This window comes from Chenopodium album, chromosome 7 (genome assembly GCF_948465745.1).
Source record: "Chenopodium album chromosome 7, dcCheAlbu1.1, whole genome shotgun sequence".
NCBI lineage: Eukaryota > Viridiplantae > Streptophyta > Magnoliopsida > Caryophyllales > Amaranthaceae > Chenopodium > Chenopodium album.
In genome coordinates, this window is record NC_137840.1 from 62,607,207 (window position 1) to 62,626,144 (window position 18,938).

Consider the following 18,938-nt stretch of genomic DNA (forward strand, 5'->3'; position numbering starts at 1 on the left):
TTGTTGTTATGATGTTCCTAGTATCATGTCTAGGTTATTTTTAATATTAAATATGATTGCTATGATGCCTTTTATGTTCTTCCTAATATTTATTTATGTTAGTATCATGTTAGGGTTAAAGATTTGATTTTTATTGCTTAGTGACATGCTAGGGTTTGTTATTAATCTTGTTAGTATCATGCCTAGGATCTTGCTATTTTTATTATGCTTTAATATTAACATGAACATGATTATGATTATTATTATTATGATTATAATTTTATTGTTCATGATTATTATGATTATTTATTATGTTGCTTGATATTTATTCTTTATTGCTTGATCACGCCTTTTTATGCATGTTAAAGGGAATTTGTACTTGTAATCATGCTTAATAAGATAATTAATAATCTTGTTTATGGTTAATGTGATTATAATTCAAGTGATCGCTAATAATATTTTATTTGTGTATTAATATTCAACCAACATAGATTAAACATGTTTAGGGTTAATCGTATTGATTGTATGTTAGTCAGAAAGCGCACATGAATACGAGCAGAATAAAGTAGAGGCCTATTATTAGGGCAGGTTCAATCTCTTTTAGGTTGGATTTGTACCATCATCCCCGAACCCTTATTTGGTTCATGACCTTATGGAGTTGACGATCTCTTAGATCGTTAAGGGGTGTAACCTTCATCTCGTGAACGGTTTACAAGTTCCTAAAAAAACTTGTTGGCGACTCCTTTGCTCTATCTTCTTCCCTTTTGGACGCCACCGTACTTTAGTGTATGATCACAGTGGGGTTCAAGCTAGTGGGATTTTAAAGGCTTGAAATTATTCCCTACAAGGTGCTAAGAAAGAGGGGATAGAAAAAGAGATTATATAGGAGATGAATGGAAGTGGAATGTGGCATTTGGGGTAAAGGACATAGTTAGGATTTGGTTTCATATGGAATATTTATATACTGTATAAGGAGTCAGATGAAATGAAAAAATAGACGATACCTTTAAATGGGTCGTGGACCCATACACAAGATCCGAGTTCGATCCACCACTCATTCGGATTTGGACTTTTGTTAGTGGACTCAGATTCAAATTTCTTATTATCATATTCGAATTGGAGATTTTTCCTCGAATCAAATTCGAACAAAATTGCCACCTAGGGGGGTGTTTGAGCCTACTTAACTCAAATTCAACCATTTTGGGATAGTTTGAGCCTAAGTAGGCTGAATTATAACAAATAAAGGCATATTTGAACATATCCCACCCAAAAGAACCAAATTGTGCACAAATTAGGTTTCTAGGCATAAGCTAACCTATTTGGATAAAGTCGAAGCAAAAATAGCTGGTAGAGAACATAATGGGACCGAAATGGAACTTATGGAAGTATGGGGCAAGATTAACCTATCTAGCTCAAATTTAACCAATTTGGGCAAGTGTGAGCGTATCTAAGTACACTACAAGAAAATAACCTTTTCGTAGCGATTATTTTAACCTTTAGTATCGATTGTAATTGCAACAAAAAGCTTTCCCAACGAATGGTCATTCAATACAATATCCCCCGTTGCCTTAGCCTTTAGTAGTGGTTTTCAATATCGCTGGGGTTGGCCTCAATAATCGATACGAAAAACTACATCCAATCGTGGTGATTATTGTAGCGATTACAATCGCTATAAATGTTTAACTCATTTTCTTTAAAAAAAAAAAAAAAAAACATGCGTATGATCTTTACAAGATTCGAACATGCAACCTCAAACTCTTATATTAAATGTTTCACCAATAAGTTATGAAATATTTTATGTACTCTTTGTCAAACAATATTTATATATCTAGTGTTGAAAAGGCTTTTCGTATCGATTTTTAGGATTTAGTGGCGATTGTAAATGATACGATTTCTCAAAATTATATAAATGTGTAAAAATAGTGTGGATATGTATTATTATGTTTTTTGTATCGATTTTATAAGGGAAAACCATGGCGATTGTAAAAATGATATGACATCCTTAGTTATTTCACAAACATACTTGCATATTGTAGCGAATGTACAATCGCTACGAAATAATCGCTACGAAAAGTGATTTTTCTTGTAGTGGTAAGTTTGAGCCTATGCAGGTGGAACTGGAATGCAAAAGGAATAAATGGACATATATGTTACTTCAAAGAACCTAATTGAGCACATATATTTCTCACATTGTCAAAAAGCTAGCATGTCATTCAATCAAAGTTTTAGATTCTCACATGGAAATAAAAACAAACTTCTTAAATTATTTAAGCACAATAGCATAACTAAGATATTAGACTGTGATTTCTTAGTGACATGTAGAGATAAATGGAAGTTATTATAGGTAAATCAGCAATAGGCAGACAATAATAATATCAAATAAAATCACAATTGTATTTAGTCAATGTCTTGCCTTGAGTGAGTTGACTCCAATTACCACAACCAAAAAGATTGATAATCACGGAGAGATTGTGCGATGTGGAAAGAGGTTCATATTATTACCATGCATATAATATACAAAATAAACCATTTACCCAAATATCAATCAAATTGCATTCTTCCGAATTCAATCAATTTTATTTTACAAAAAAGAATTAGAATAATAAATACGAAACTAACAATATTATAGAATCTAAACCAAATAATGGAAACCTATATTACAAGATCTAAGCAAGTACTTCTAATTTACAATGCAAGTGTGCCCCCATAACCATAACCATTTAGATAGGCAATTAGAACAGTGTTTAAAAAGCGCCTAGAGGCGCAAGGCGATAGAGGGTAAGCACTTATTTGGCCTCGGCGAGGCCTTTTTTATTAGGCACATATTAGGCGCTTGAGGTGCACGAAGAGCGCACGAGGTGGTAAGGCACACTCAATGACTAGGAAACAAAATGTTACTAATACTCAATGAACTAAGAGTCAAAATGGAATAATTCATATGGAACCCACTTTATAAAAGCTCTAAAAAAAACTCAATTCAGATTCTATTCGTATGATTGAATGAAAAGTAAGTTTAAATCAATAAAATCCATAATTAAAAAAAAAACAATTAAAACTTGTAGAATTGAGAAGTATAAAGAAACAAAAATTTACTAGGAGATGACTTGTTTTAACTAATTCTATCATCATTAACTTCTTTAATATCAATGAATTCAATTTAAATGATATTAAAGCCACATATTAGAAATATTTTAACCACCAAACCTCTCCAATTCAATTGGTATAATTTTATTAAAATTAAATTTATCTAAATTAGACTATTTAATTTTATTGGAAGCCTGATTAAAACTCAAATGAGCAAACTACCTTGACTAGGTACAAGTACTCCCGTGGTTGGTGGTGGTGGAGCTTTGAATAAGGTGGCGGCTTGACGGATGATATGATGAAGATGTTCGGTGGTGATGAGATGGTGTTAGTATGAAGGTAAATTGCAGACAAACAATCGTGAAAAATAATAGAAAAAAGGAGGGAAAATAAGAATGTAGGCCCCTTAGTCATCTGGCGGGAGTAGGAGAAGGGGTGGTGATATCCACTGGTTTCGACTTTAAGGGGTGCTATTTTTTTATTTTGTAAGAAATTGGTGGTTTGCTAACATAGTGTGCTTTTTGGGATGGTTATTTACGATATTTCAAATATAAGAAATTTCTCGTAGACATAGAAATCTAACCATTTAAAAAATATCTCAAATAGAAAAAGAGACCTTGTTAATTTTGGTACCATCCAATTTTGTAAAGTGTATAGAAGGGAGTATAAAAGTGGTTCAGATTGATACAAACTAAAATAACTGCAAGGCATTGGCTTAATCAACAAAGTCGTTAGGCATTAACATTACCATGGAGCTAGATTCTGCATGGCTTCATTCTCAAAATGCAAAGTGAATCAGAAAAGGGAACTAGAGTAGAATACAAAATCTACTTTTTACATCGCATGCATAAAACAAAGCATCAAATTAGAATTTTGAAATTCAATATATGTCAATGTGGTGATTGTTGTAACCAAGAATGATTCTCACATCATCAAGAAATTCAATTAATTACTTTAAGAATACTAAAAGCCAAATTCCACAAACCTTTAACCATGTTTGGAAATCCAGTCCCTATGCTTTATGTATTATCTGCTATATAAAGGTGGTTAATAATCTGCTTTAGTTGTTACTTGTTGGTTTGAAAGCTTGTACTTAAAATTTCTGTAAGATAGGACCTAATCTAGTTCTTGGGAGTTTGGTGTTTGATTTCTGTGTATCGACATGATTTATATTGAGTGCTATTTGGGGTACAGATCACTTTTCATATCTTCCTGCTTTGCTAAGGTAATTGATTAGAGGAGATATACTATGGGAATATAATGTAGAAATGATGTGGAATTCGTTATAGTCTATCTTGTCTATTGTTAATTTTATTAGTTTGGCCTGTGTAAAGTTACTTACTTCATCACTCTTCACTAAGTTACCAGCTCATTTCTTTGTCTTCTTTGTATAGATTACGAGGATGTAGTTTTGGTTGCTATCATCTAAGGATTTCATGTTGGGCATAGATTTATTGAATACAAAGGAAAGTAGGATTGGAAACTTGAGGTTAATAATTTTGTTCTTTTATAAGCAGTGCTTTACATATTACTTTCTCTTAAATTGCACATTACATGTTACCTGTGTTGAAATTAGGTTTAGCTAGTTTTCTTATGCGAGAAATGAATATAAAGCTTTTCAAATCCTAAGTCCTTAATGTTTCCAAATTGATTGAGTAGTTTTATTCTCGGATAAATGATATTAATTAACAAGTTCTTTCTAACGTCTTGTTATGTGATTTATAAGGAATAATGTTATGCTAATCTTGATCCATACGCAACTTAAAATTTGATTTGAACATAACAATGGAATAAACATTATAGGATAAACCTTGATGGAAAAGTTACACATGACATAGGTTTACAATAGTGTAGTGTAATATAACACTATCTACTCATATGTATCACTAGTCCTAACATACCTCTTCCATAGCCAATGCCTACTCCAAACCTTGCTAACTATGTCAGAATTTTTTATGTTAGTTGTTTCTGGTACAAAGAAGACTATGAATAAACCAACTATGACATCCCAAAACATAAATAAAAAGAAAATTGCTTTGTTTAACTTGCAAACTAATAATATTGAAATACTCGTCGTGATAGCGTTTTGGAGTGGTCCTAGTGTCATTGCAAGTGTGGATCCTATTTCTTTTGAATCTGTCGTGAATGATACTTCCAGCCAACCAGGGGAGGTTCTTCATTAGGCTCATAAGGGTTCGGCCCCTATTAATTTTATAAGAGTTATTAGAAGAGCATGATAAAAATATTATGTCAAGCTAGTGACAAATACAACAACTTTTTCAAGTTGGTTCAAATAAATGGAAATTAAAACCTAATATAACATAGATACTTTTAATACTTAATTAAGAAAAATTAATATTTAAATTTATTTTTTATCGAGACCTTAATTTTTTACGCTCAAATCATGACATCATTACAAATTTATTTTATTATTTACAATTTAACAACTACAAATCAAAATGGTATGTATTTTTTAATAATTATATTATTTTTGTACATATATTGTACGTGTATCATGATATGTTGTTTGCATCTATTGGCCCATATAAGTTGTATAAAGTAAAATTTTAGATCAAACTCGCATATTGTTTTCTTATAGTAATTTATTATTTAATTATCATATTTTAATTGTATGTAACAAGCTTCTATAATAGTTGTTCTTTTTTTTTTTTGAAGGAAGCCTCTATAATAGTTAAGTGAGGACGATTGATGTCATTTTTTTAAAACTTGACACCAGTCAGATTATTGTTTTTTGTAAATAGTTATATATCTATAATTTTAATTAGAATTTATTAAATTTTATAACTTGGCCCCCCATATAGTTTACTAGTATAAGATCCGCCACTGAGCCAATCATCTGGTAATTGTAAAAATGAATTCATCGCCACGTAAATGCCTCCAATGATGAGCGTAGATTGTGAAAAGTTAAAATATGTTAACACGTGAGAATTCTTGTAAAATTCAATGCATAATATCACCTACTAACATTAATTTTTGACAAGTAAGAAAAAATTTTCATTATACAATTGCGTAATATTAAGATTTCTTCATGATGACTTATCACATGAAAATAAATAAAGGTAGATATAATGAGATGATGCCAGTCATTTCCCATTTTAAAAATAACAAATGCGCTATGATTCGGTTCGTTCATTAATAGTTCAGACCATTAAGGTTATAAGATATATCATATTGTGGAACTAGTAGATATATGATGCTTACATTTGGAAAACGCTTATTTAAATAGTATTTCAATGAAACATTATAAGGAAAGTAAATTAAATTTACCTCCAAAATCATTCTTGACGAGATGGAGAACAACAATACCTTTTTTCTACCAAATATCTTTACCATGCCCAGGCTTAGGAGGCTAGTGGATATTTGTATTACTGCTATGAATATGGGAGGTAAGTATGTAGCTTGCTGTGAGATGTTGGCTGATTGTAATAATACGGGGCCATAAAATTGGATCGTGCCAACGGTAGTAAAGATGGGTAAGGTGGCTATAAAAATGGTGATGATGAGTGGTGGACGGCTTAACTGTTTTATTAGTGTTATTGAAGAAGTTGTCTTGCTTCTAATTACTAAATCCTCCAATTTATCCAATGTCTCTTCAATATTATCTTTCCGACTCATTCGTTGGAGAATCCTTTTCGCTTCATCTTTTTTATTTTTCTCCAACATAAATATTGGGCTTTTAGTGAGGCAAACAGATAAGGTGAAGATGATTAAAAACATAACCCCAGCAACTGCAAATGAAACCCTTCAACTAAATAACGGATGGTTTGATACCAATAGGTTTACTATACTAGATCCTAAGGGTCCAAACTTCATTGCTAGTTTTGTTAATAGAGAGCATGTGTCAGGGGTGATCTCCGATGCAATTATAGAAATGACCTGTAATTTTAACATAAAAAATGTTGTTAGAGCTTTAACTAGTATGACAATATGTTATTGCAAACATATAATTAAGGCATGTAGGTAGTCCAAGGAAAATCATATATAAATACTTAAGTTCTATCGGAAAAATACCCGTTTTTGCTTGCACTTATAATGTAAGTGATTATAACAATGAAACTTAAAAGATTCAATTATTCGACAACATGCATTATAGAGAAGTCGTTTCCTTTTTTTCTTGTGTATATTTTTAGCATAAGATGTTAATTTATACATCAAGAAACTTACAATTGAAAATAATACCTTCGTTACATATTATGTGCAACAAAAACATCAACACGGACTCCTAGACAAAATTTGTATGTGAGTGGTTAATGGAGAGAGAAATATAAAAAAAAAAACATGTGATGAGGAGAGAGATAGAGAGAATTGACAATCAATAAAAGGAAAGAAAACATTTGTTGCAAATAAAGTGTAGCATCCATTTTTAGTAAATGTTGCACATAATATGAAACAGAGGTAGTATTAAAAATTTATTCTTAAAGTGAACTCGATATGATGTTGGTTTACTCTCCCTAAAACAAAATATAACATGAGAAAGAAAAAGAGAAAAGGGAAAAGGAAAAGAAAGATAACCAAATTCATATTCATGATTTGGTTATATCGAGAGAAGAATGATGGAAAGCAGAAGAAGAATAACAAGAGTATTGTATGTGTACATTAAATAATATTGTAAGGTAGTTATTGATGTGAAATAATTATAATATAGATGGTGAGAAATTGTTTAGCTTTATAAGTACCATTATTAAGGATACTAATCGTAGTTGTTCTTGTACCTAATAATTTAGTAGTGGTTTTATCATTGCTCTCTAAATATTATTGGTTAAGTTTTTCTTCCTTGGTGATTAGGATAGTGGTTTTTTTCCCTTATTGTTGAAGAAGGGTTTTCCACATAAAATATCTGTGTTGTATTTCATATTTTGTACTTTATATACTTCATATTAAGAGAAGATATACAAGTATTGTTTTAGGGAATAAATATTATGCTTAAAACTTTAAAAATAATAGGATGAATATTTTTTTTACCACATTAGTTGTCTCTTGTAATTCTTGGTTGATTGTCCTTTCTACATCTTGTGAAATAATATTATGCAAATGTATGGAAAAAAAAAAGTCATTGAGTTAGCCAAAGGCTTGTAATTTGTTTAAGGTATTATTGCGGGTGTCTAATTATGTATCAAGCTTGTCATCTTTCCTTGTCTTAAAGTGCTTTTTAGACTTCACTGAATAAGGATTTAATTTACGCATTAGAATAGATTGGTACATATATAGGCTTTTATTACGTGTGTTTGTCATATACTAGCATTGTTGAATAGATAGTTGTAAAGTGGCTTATTTAGTGAAAATAAGTAGCTCCATGGGGTTATAAGGTTTGGTACTCGGGTAAGGATAAGGGTAGTTATGGAGCGATATCCTCATTGATCGGAAATATTTTAATGATGTGGTTAAGGTGTCTAAAAGGAGTGATCGGATTATGAGTGTTACACTTGTGATAGGTGATGAGTTTGTAACAATTATAAGTGCTTATGCACCACAAGATTGGATGACTTTGTAAGACAAGAATTTTAGGATGACTTTGATGGATGAAGTGGTGCAAAAGGTTTAAGGAGTGAGAAGTTAGTCATTGGGGGAAATTTCAATGGACATGTGATCTCTCACCTATTGACTTATGGTCCTAAGGAATGCTCAAAGGAAGAGTTACGTTGATTGTAAGGTGATCCCTGGTACAACAACTCAACATAGACTTGTGGTGCTTGATTTTTGAGGTCGTAGATATGTAGGGACATGAAGACCTCAATCTCCATGTGAATGTATTGTGATTAAATAATTTAAAACGTTCTTCTTAAGGACTTTAATTTTCCAACTATTATTAAATAGTCAATGATGTGGATAGTGTTTATCAAGTCTTTTGTTTAATGGCCTCATTGATATAGTAATCCCTTTATCAACAAACAATAGTTCTATTCCACCCAAAACTATTGTCCCTAGAAAAGAGTCTCATTTCTCCACTTTTTTTTTTTTTTTTACCTAATTCACCTTAATAATCATGTCCCACTAAGTATTTTCTTCTACGTTTTTAATCAACCAAAGCCTGCAGTTTTTTTATTTATTTATTTGTATTATTTCCAATCAACTACACTCAAGTTTCTTATTCTTTTATTCTCGTTTAGAAAGCATTTGGTAAAACAAAAGGGTATGAAATCAAGAAAGGGAAAGGAGGTGAAAGAATTAAAAACCCTTGTGTTTACTATGATGTTTGTTTAATAATCAAGAGAAAAAAAAATTAACAGCAACAATCACCCTCCTCCTCAACCCCATCTCCCCCTCCACAACTAAACTTGCAGCACATGAAGCTCCATCGGGATACCACCATCCATTTCATTAGAGTAACTTCCCTCTATCTATAATTCTCTTATAGTTCTATTTCTTATTTCTATCTTAGATCTACATTTTTCTAGATTAAGAAGGGGGGTGTTTGGTGGATAGGGTGGGTAATTGATAGTGGGGTTGGATTTATGGTGGATGATGGTTGATTTTTGGGTAGGTTTGGGTGAGTTTCCAAGGTGGCGGTGGGTTTTTAGTTGATGACAGTTGATTGTTGGTGGGTTTCTAAGGTGTAGCGGTGTAGGTTCGAGTAGGGTTGTGGCAGTGAGGGCAGAAATGGGGGTTTCATGGGTTGTGAAAGGGTGGTGTGGGTTAAGGTGGGGGTTTTGTGGGTGGTAAGAGTGGTGGTGGTGGAAGGGTTGCGCCAATGGTGTGGGTTGGTGGTGGTGTAGGTGCGCTGTCGTGATTGGTTAGTGCCTTTAGTGGTGCTAAGGATGGAGGTAGGTGTATGGTGGTGAGAAGGTGCCAAGGAATGGGAATACCAAGGGGGGTTTGGGGAATCAAGCTAGAATATTTTGGGGGAATGAAGAGGGCAAAGGGATGGATAAAATGTCATTGCAAACACCAACAAAGGGGCTGGGACTTATTCCAGCATAGCCTTAGGTGGGAGGTTGGGAATGGCAACACCATCAACTTCTGGCAGGATAAGTGGCTGCAACATGATGCTCCTGCTGAGCTTCTTGCTGGACCTAGAAATTTCTTGTCTAGGTCAAAACTCCTCAGCTCTGTCCTTAATCTAACCAAATCTGAGATGGAAAATGAGGTGGGATATCAACTACCTGAAGAAATATACTCTAGGATCTGTAGTTACAACTTGTCTAATTCTGAAGATTACAACTTCACTAGTTGGTCAAAAAATGGCAAGTTTGATAGCTCCAGTGCTAGAAGATGGCTGACCAGCAAAAACTGTGATTCTATTCATGACCTGGATTGGAGTAGTGCTTGGAATACTAATTTCCCTCCTAAGATCAAAGTGTTTCTCTGGCAGCTACTATGGGATAGGCTTCCTACTTTAGCAAACCTAGCCATAAGAAATTGCAGCCAAACACACCATTGCCCTTTCTGTCCTTCTATGGAAGAAAACTTACTCCACCTCCTTCAAATCTGCCCAAGAGCTTCTGAATTTTGGAACTCAATTACCTTCCCTGCTCCCTGTACCAAGAACCAATCTGACTCTTGTAATGATTGGCTTATCAAAAACCTCAAACACAAACAACCCACCCATAATGATATTCCCTGGAACATCCTTTTTTCTTTTGCACTATGGCATATTTGGAAGAGAAGAAACTCTTGGATTTTCTCTCATACCAACTCCCCCATTCACACCTCTGTATCCCATTGTATCTGGGCTGCTACTGAGTGGTTTTACTCTACCTCACACTCAGCTGGATCAGAGCCCAAATCTCATACATGGGAACCCCCCCCCTCCAACTTCTTAAAAATTAATGTGGATGCTTCCTTCATTACAACTTCCAAAGAGACGGGTTGTGCAGCTGTTTGTAGGGATCATGCAGGGAACTGGATTCAGGGTATTCACTGGAAAGGCTACTGCAACTCACCTAAAGATGCTGAGCTAAAGGCTTTATCTATGGCATTGTCATGGATAACAGAAACTGGTTGGCAAAACTGCCATGTGGAAACAGATTGCAAGCAAATTGTGGATGAGATGAAGGATGCCAACTGTTCTGTTCTAACCCCCAAAATGCTTGAATGCAGGGAGCACCTGCAGCACAGACCTGATGTCCAGCTGTACTATGGAGAAAGAGGGAAGAACGCGGTTGCAGACATCTTGGCTAGAGAAGCAAGAAGGAGTCTAAGTGTGATAAATCAGTCTTTTGTATTATTTATGCCTCCCTTGGAATGTATTAATCTCTTGCAAACTGACTGCGCAAATGTTTCACATTCAAATGTCTCCCAGGATGTAACTTTGGGTCACGTTGGACCAACTTTTGTAAACTCTAATATCCCCTTAATTATTAATTAAGCACCGTCGTTCTTCAAAAAAAAAAAAAAAAAAACACCAACAATGGGAATCAACCCTCTTTATTCTCTTTCCCTTTCTTTAATACCCTGTACCAAATGCCCCCTAACTCCCATTGTCTTTTTTTTAATCAACTTTCTAAAAATGTCTTAAATGGGAAATGTGGCTTTGATTTGGGAATATTCAACAACTTGGTCGATTGTAGCTATTTATAATGTTTTTGATCATACGAATAAGGGAGAGGTTGTCTGGTGTTTTTTTTTTATTTGGGGCAGAAGGAACGGAAGATAAAAGGTGGTTAGTAGATAGAGTTGTGGTTTTTGGGAAAAAAAAAGGGGAAGGTGTTTTTTTTGGAAAGCATGGAAGAAAAGGAAGGTCAAACAAAAGGATGAGTGGCATATCTGCATATGTTTAGTTGTGGTTAATTTAATTGTGAATTGTTTTGGGATGAGGCTATATGAGCAAGGGAGAGGAGGATGATTAAATATGGAGCAAAATCCAAACATCAAAGCTGAGATGTGGTTCTCATTTCTAACTCAACAACAAACAAAGTTAAATCTATTAACTAATACTAAAACAAAACATGCTGACATCATTTTTCTCCAAAATTGTAAACATGTTGTTTTCTGATAAAAAAATTTCCTGCCTAAATGCTTTATGACATCATCTTTATTTTTTTATTTTATTTTAAAGCTAAACTATTATATTATTGGTTTTGAAAATTGTTTTATGCATTATGACTAAAAAATCAAATAGATGATTTTAACTACTATACAAACCTGTTAATTGTTGGAAGCTAAAATAATAATTTTGATGACATTGGTTCTAATTGTATATTGTGTATTTTTTTCATCATATTCATTAATATGCATCCATAAAAAAAATTCTTTCAACCTTTTCAATTATTAGCTATAAATAATGTGGCTCATATGTATCCTTAATTGTAAATTGTTTTTATATATATCTGACTCTAACTTTTATATACAATGTAATGCACAAGAACATAAGTTATAAAAAAAAAAAATTAATTCTAACCGTGCATTGCACGGGAATAACCTAGTATGTTTATAGTTTGCTTTCACCTCATGTCCATTTAGGTTTTGTTATTCCCTTGTGTGAACTAAGTGTTTTCTCTATACTTGTAATAGCTACCTTGTGCTTATTGTAAAGCTAGTTCTCTTTCCTCGTGTTACATTGATCTGTCAAACGAGTAGGATGACTACATGAGTTAAATTTCTTGGATGAGTCATTATTTATATCCATAAAAAATACAGTGGTACTGATTTGTGTAAGATCTCTAAAGAGATGCAGCTATCTAATTAGTTTCTAGTCATGGTGTGTAAATACGTAACCCCTCCATTACGAATTACTTGCAACAATTACTAAAAATGGTCTTTACATATTACTTGCAACAAACTTTTTTTTCCTTTTATAGTAAGTTTTTATATGTGATTTTACAAAATTGCCCTTTGTAGACACCTAAAAATGTCTCCTCAAAACCAAACCCGTTGATGAACACCTTTCACCGCCATTATTGGTCAAGTTGAGTATTTAATCTTTGGAGTGCTTAAATCCATTTTCTATCCAATATATTTCATGAACCAATCCAATTTCTAGCTCATTTCCCTAAACCATAACCTATTTTCCACTTTTCGTGTCCACATCGCAAAGCTGAGAGAAACTGATTTAATGGCTATACAATTTTGATCCAATTATTATTTTGTTGTATAGGCCTTTAAATAAGCTTTCCAACCATATATCATAAGCCCAATTCCGAGCTATAATGAAAAAGATATGAGCAAAACACTAAACTCGACCTAAAACCGACACCCTTCCACTAAAACGTTCATATATTAAAATCTACATATCATTTTGACTTTATTCTAATTGTGTTGGAAAGTAGACTTGATAAGCTTTCCAGTTATATATTATATGCCTTATTCCGAGTTACGGATCAAAAGTTATGATTATTTTAAAAACGGGTAAAAAACTGAAATTACCGTGCAGCAGCAAAAATGTCGTGACGTGGCAAAAGCTGACGTGTCACGGGGCTGATTCCCGTGACACGGTGCCCATTTTAGTATTTCTGCACAATTTTCTCCCGTGTCATGGGATTTTACACCGTGTCACGGTGCAATTTCCCGTGTCACGGTGCCCATTCCGTGACACGAAAATATTCCGTGTAATTTCCGCGTACTTTTTACACCGTGACATGGCATACTGCACTGTGCCACGGTGGACAATGTCGTGTCACGGCATTTCTTCCCATGTCACGATGCACATCCTGTGCCACGGGATTGCTCCGTGTTTTCTCCGCGTAATCCCTAAACGCGTTTTCACTTCCCGTAACCTAAATATTTCCCGTGTCACGCAAATTTGTATCGTGTCACGGGAAAGTTTCCCGTCCGACGGTGGGATTTCCCGTGTCACGGTACACTTTGCCGTGTCGCGAGATACTTTTTTAGGGTTTTTATTATTTTAGGGTTCCGTGTGCTCCCTCAGCACATTTTCTCTATAAATACCCCCTCATTTCTGATGTACGGGGGCAGCAATAATCATTCTCTCTCACCTTACACCCAAAAATTATTCTCTTCTCCCTCTTTAACCTAATTTCTAGCCTCCTTATTCTTCCATAATAATTTCCCTAAGCACTCCAAGGAGTCTATACTTAATCCAAGGTTCCGTCCTTAAACCAAGGCGTTGATGTACGGGGGCAGCAATAATCATTCTCTCTCACCTTACACCCAAAAATTATTCTCTTCTCCCTCTTTAACCTAATTTCTAGCCTCCTTATTCTTCCATAATAATTCCCCTAAGCACTCCAAGGAGTCTATACTTAACCCAAGGTTCCGTCCTTAAACCAAGGCGTGAAAGGTACAAATAACTGAGGGTTTGGACCAAATCAACTCTACTTTTTATTTAATTTAATTTCCATTTGATTTATATTTTTATTGAAGTTACTAACAATTTATTCATGATGTAGCAATTTAAGGGAACGCGCAGAATGTAAGTAATTAATTAAATTAATTACTCTTACTTTATTATAATATTGCTAGTATCATGATTAGGTTATTTTATATTTAATTTGACTAACGCTATTATTGTTGAATTGCTTCCAATATTGATGTTATTCTATTATTTTTTATGATCACTATATTGCATGTTTAAAGGGAATATGTAATTGGAAATCACGACTAATAAGATAATTTGGACAACCGGCTTAGGTTCCTTTTTAATCTTGTTGTTAAATCAAGTGGTCACAAATATTTTAGAATTATATGTTGCATTAATATTCAACCAATTTAGCTTAATAATAGTTTGGAGCGAATTGAATATTTTGTTTGTACGCCTTTGAGATTGCAGGAATCACTTTTCACTATAAGAATCGAGTAGAGGCCAATACGGGCGAATGTGACTCCATGACTCACTTCGTACCATCATCCCCGATCCTCCTTTCGTGGTTCCGAACCATATGGAGTTAGTAATCTCATGGATTATGAATGGGGTGTAACCTTCACGGGTCAATCGTTGTTGCCTTCGTTGTCCCTTATTCGTGGTTGCCTTATAATGATCCGTGAACGGTTTACAAGCTCCTTAAAAACTTGTTGGCGGCTCCCTACTTTCCTTGTCCCTAATCGTATATGTCAATTCCCACTTCCTATGAGTGCCAAGCATATTCACCACATGCTTTTAACGTAGGCGCACTTCGAGCGACGCCTACACCCTTACTTTTTTTTAAACACCCTAATTAAACTAATTATTTTAACTTATTAACTTAAATCCTAACATTGATTAACTTAATTATTTCCACCAAAATCATTCCCCTTCCATCTATATTCATTCTCACCACCATCACCACCAATCTCCATTCTATTCATCAGAAATTTTGTTCTTTGTTCATCTCCCCTCGATTCGACCACAACATTCTATGGAGACACCACTGTCGCCGGAAGTCACTGCTGTCGTCCTGTCATCCTTACTGTTGTGGCATTTTCTCTCTCTTCCTCTTCTTATTGCTTTTCCACTGTCAGTGAAGCACATATTTGAAGGTTTTATGGTCAAATTTAACCATGAAAAATCTAGATCTAGAATTTTAATTGTTAAATTTGACCAATTAGAGCTTTAATTGATGATAGAGAGTTGTGGGTTTCAAATTTTGGGGTTTTGGGTTTGGGTTCGAGTTATGGGTTGTGGATTTTGGGGTTGTGGGTTGTGAGTTTTGCGGTTGTGGGTGGTGGATCTGGGTTCGTGGGTTGTGCGTTTCGGGTTGTGGGTGGTGGATTTCAGAGTTGTGGTTCTGGGTTCGTGGGTTGTGGGTTTTGGGGTGGGTGGTGGTGGGTTGTGGGTTTTGGGGCGGGTGGTGGTGGGTTGTAGTGGGTTTGGTGCTGCTGGGTGGTTAGTGGGTTTGCGTTGCTAGGTGGTGGTGTTGGGTGGTTTTGTTGTGCTAGATGGTAGTGTTGGGTGGTTTTGTGGTGCTAGATGGTGGTGTTGGGTAGTTTTGTGGTGCTAGGTGGTGGTGTTGGGTAGTTTTGTGGTGCTAGGTGGTGGTGGTGGTTCTTGAATTCGAGTTGTTGGAATATGATTTTTTATTTAATTTGTTTTTTTTTTTTGGGGGGGTGTTGGATTAACACTTAAGTGTATGCCCTTATTTTTCATTAATCATGTTTTCAATATTTTGCCTAGGAGTCCGCAAACTCCCTCTTTGTTGCAAGTAATTCGTAACGGAGGGAGTATAATATTAAAGACTCTTTGTTATAGAGGGATTAAATTTGCACAAAAAGAGGTTTATATTCTTTTGTCAAATGTGTTTATCATGTACGAACATGTTGTGATTTGAATAGCTTCCTGTGTGCTTTTGATCTTCTGTTCGAAGATAATGAGACCAACATAGTCCAACATGTATTTTAACAACTTCTTTGACTATTGTTAGTTTGTTACACTATCAGATTGTTTTATCGTTGGTTATTTAGTTACTTTAAAATTACTTTCCTAAAAAAAGGTACTTTTGTACCAACTTTTTTGATCTTGAAGATTAGATGTCTAGAGGCATATTGTCCCTTTTTGTATTCTTAAAATATGTGTTTTAATAGATTGATTTTGGAGAATGACTTAATTATTCAAAAGTACAACAGATAATTCTTACTTACCGCATCAACAATCTCTTGTGGTTCTTGAGATGCTGCCCTTTCTTCATCTTCTGTGATAGTGCTCTGTCAAATGAGCAGACAAGAGTTATGAAGGTTATGATTTGTGTAAGACCTCTGGTGAGATAAATGTGTTTTTATTGGTGTCAAATTTTCTATTAAACTCATGGATGGTGTTTGCATGTTAGCAAACTGTATCATTGGAGAAGGATTGAATATATGCGTCAGAATTGATTTGTGTTGCGTGCTTAGCATATTCTATCATGTTCAAGTGAAGCAATTTTTCTAGTGAAAGGGAAGAGATTAATTATTGTGAAGTAAAATACATCTTATATGGAAATTCAAAGCTTGTGTAGTTTCAAAAGATCCTGAAGTCTACTGTGTTAAATTTTTTTTCACAGTGTTGTTTCTTATGGTAATTTATTTATTTGATGGAATCATTACTTGATGTGAAGCATAGATTTCTCCTAGCAACCATAATATAACTGTTAAGATAGCTATTTTTTAACGGAACTGTTAAGATAGTTTGATACCAGTAAATAACGTAAATGAGCAACCAGGATTTGTGATTTTAATGACCATTTTGGACAAATAGGTGTTTTGGTGTCTAATTTGCTGTAAAACCTTTTGCCTTGTCATGTAAAATATGTAAGTTTTAGATTGTTGACAAGGTCCCTTCTTTAGAGGGAAAGAATTTATACTGTATGGCTTTTAGTCTCTTCTAGATGAACTGTATCTTCTGATTCTTAGGAAATTCTCCTTTCTTCTTCTTGTGTATTTCTCTGCCAAATTCACAACCAAGTCATGAAGGTTATAACATGCGTTAGATCTCGTAGACCATAATGGTGTGCTATTGGTGTCCAACAATAGTGACTTGTTACATACTACAAACCCCTTCCCCCCTCCCCCAAAAATAGTGATTAAAATGATTGGTACGTAGTCTTTTTTTAAACATGTTCATTTGTGTTCTGATTAGTTGCAATAGCTTGAGAAAAAGATTTTGATATACACCAACAATGGTGTAATCAGATTGACTGAGAAACAGTAGATAGAATAAGAAACAAGAATAAGAAACAAGTGGGAAGGAATAAAGATATAGTACATAAAGGATATTAGTTTTATTATCAAAAGACTAATAACACATGTTTGAAGGGAATAATAGGAAGACTAGTTAAACCTAACTATCTTTGTTTTAAGGAACATATTGCAATAATCTGTTACATTTTTCCTCTTGAAAGAATAAAAACTAATCTCAACTCAAGTACAAACATGTTAAATTTAACAACTTCAAATAGGAAATTAAGATACTTGGACTCAAATTTTCCAGAAAACTCCTAAGTATGTAGCATCAGCTGCATTAGATCTTTCTCAATGAATTAACTACTGAACTTGAGCTATATTGTGATGCTTGACTGTTCTTTAATCAATAACATCTCTCAGATCTAGCTCCAAATCATGCCTTTTTCATTGTACCATTTTAGAATATGAGTCAAAGCAGGAAAGTCTCCTTAAAGGTCTTCAATTAAGATACATGGAAAACTGGATGCACTTTGGCTGAATCTAACAGGTTCAACTTAGAGCAAGTTTAGCTCCAAGTCTTAAGACTTGGATGTGACATCATTTTTGGTGGTTCCCATTGAAAATGATGTCATCAAAATCTTGTTAAGACTCACTAAGACTTATACAAATTTATCACTTTAGCCCTAAGACTTAAATATTTGACATATTATATGTAGAAAAGTTTTTTTTAAAAAAAAAAAAAAAGAGATAATAAAAATAAAAGTGAAGTGGGTCCCAATCTCAAGTCTTAAGTTGAGTCTTGAAACTTCAAGACTCAACTTGAGACTTGCTTGAGATTTTTGAAGAAAAATGGGAAAAGTCTTAAGTATAAATTTTAAGACTCAAAATGATGATGTCACCCAAAGTCTTAAGACTTGGGGCTAAACTTGCTCTTATTAGCAGGCCCTCCGATTACATCTACAATCTGGAAAGGGACTGCATAATTAGCAGGGAGCTTCTCATTCTCATAATTTTTAAATTTTTTGCTTGTATGGCTGAACTGTAACCAAACCCAAGCTCTATTATGAAACTTCTTGTCACTTCTTTCATTATCCTATCTTTTCATTCTCTCCTGTGCACTTCCAAGTTGATGTTTCAGAGCTTGAATCACCTTTTTCTGTTTTTCAAAGACCTGTCCACCAATCAACCTCTGATTGACCAACGAGATAGGATAATTGCAAGGGTGGTGGCTGATTATACACCATTTATAAGGTGTAATTCTCCCAATGAAAGCCATAAACTCCAGTCTTTTGGTGCTTCACATACACCTCAAAAATGTTTCTGTACATTTATAAACACCCAATTTGGCCATCCATTTGAGGATGGTTTAGCAAATCTGACCCCTTAAT

At 34.1% G+C, this 18,938-nt stretch overlaps 1 long non-coding RNA gene across 3 annotated transcripts in view; it reads left to right on the forward strand.

Moving 5' to 3' along the window:
* The window catches only part of LOC145638050 (uncharacterized), a 47,097-nt gene that overhangs the window by 16,303 nt on the left and 11,856 nt on the right, over nucleotides 1-18,938 (forward strand). For 2 of the 3 annotated variants that reach the window (XR_014114597.1, XR_014114596.1), the window contains exon 2: nucleotides 4,458-4,552. This is a non-coding gene — a long non-coding RNA (uncharacterized LOC145638050). Of the gene's footprint in view, nucleotides 1-4,457; nucleotides 4,553-8,620; nucleotides 8,735-18,938 lie in introns of those variants that run through there. The other variant, XR_014114598.1, reaches the window with a different exon arrangement.